Below are 765 nucleotides of genomic sequence, written 5' to 3' on the forward strand. Positions count from 1 at the left end.
ACATTGAACAATTGAACTATACTATCAGCAATATTTTCCATGCATTTTGGAGAAGCATGTATTTTATTTTCAATTAAGTGCTCAACAACAGTTTCAACGATATTTTTTCTACAGCCTTCCGACAGTATATAACAGTAAACGTGTTAAGATAGCTGATAATTTTTTCTACTCTGTTAATGTAAACCAATCAACTATAGTTTTATATTCTAATGATAATTATATAACATTATCTCATATTGATCTTCATCGTTTGAAACAATTACAACATTGTATTGACTTGTATATTGTTGAAAAACAGAAAAAATTGGAATCATACCAAAAAACGTTTGATACAGCTTATACGTTAATTAAGTCTGACGTAAATGGGTTACCATCATCTTGTCAACGAAACGAATTTACAAATCAATATATTCAAAATTATGATTTCAGCTACAGCAATATACAAAGTGAAGATTGTTCATTTATGTACGAGTTATTACAATTTCATTTTAATTCATTGTCGAACATGATATTACAAGATTTAGTGATGTAATATAAAAAAAGTTTCTTAATTTATTTTAATTTATCGTTCTTGTAAAAAAAAAAAAAAAAATGTGAAATTAATACCACTTGTATACTAACTTTCAATATTTTTATTTTTATTTTTATTTTTATTTTTATTTTAACCTATAAATGAATTATTATTATTTTTTTTTTATCTAAATAATAAAAAATAAATATAAATATAAAAATTTTTTTCTTTTATTAAATAAAATTAATCCAACA

This window comes from Aphis gossypii, chromosome X (genome assembly GCF_020184175.1).
Source record: "Aphis gossypii isolate Hap1 chromosome X, ASM2018417v2, whole genome shotgun sequence".
Classification (NCBI taxonomy): Eukaryota; Metazoa; Arthropoda; class Insecta; order Hemiptera; family Aphididae; genus Aphis; species Aphis gossypii.